Genomic DNA, 427 nt, shown 5'->3' on the forward strand with positions numbered 1-427 from the left:
TTTATTTTATTTTATATGTACATCAGGGGTCTCTGAAGTCAAACTCTAAAATCTGTGAATCTGCTGGTGCACACAGAGAGCAATCAAACACCAAATAAAATGTGCACATTCATGTTCCCATCCTGGATGTAAATGAAGCAGCTGAATGAACACGTCGGGGAGAAACCCAGATCCGACTCCCCGGTTTTCCTCTCCTGACACCCCCGTGGGCACCCCACGTATTTCTCCAGCAGCGCCCTCTCTTCCACGGTGTCCCGGTGACCCGCCCTCGCCTGCTCAGGAGCCAGCTTCATTTTCTGGCGTTTCTGCGAAAAAGGTGCCGCCTGTGCTGGAAATGGGATCTTCCACTATTTAGCAAGGCTTTGCTGAATGAGTCATCAGAGCCGGCTGGTATTGGCTGGGGGGGGGGGGGGCCCCAGGGGGGGCC

The sequence above is a fragment of the Apaloderma vittatum genome, unplaced genomic scaffold (genome assembly GCF_000703405.1).
Source record: "Apaloderma vittatum isolate BGI_N311 unplaced genomic scaffold, ASM70340v1 scaffold44005, whole genome shotgun sequence".
Taxonomy (NCBI): Eukaryota; Metazoa; Chordata; class Aves; order Trogoniformes; family Trogonidae; genus Apaloderma; species Apaloderma vittatum.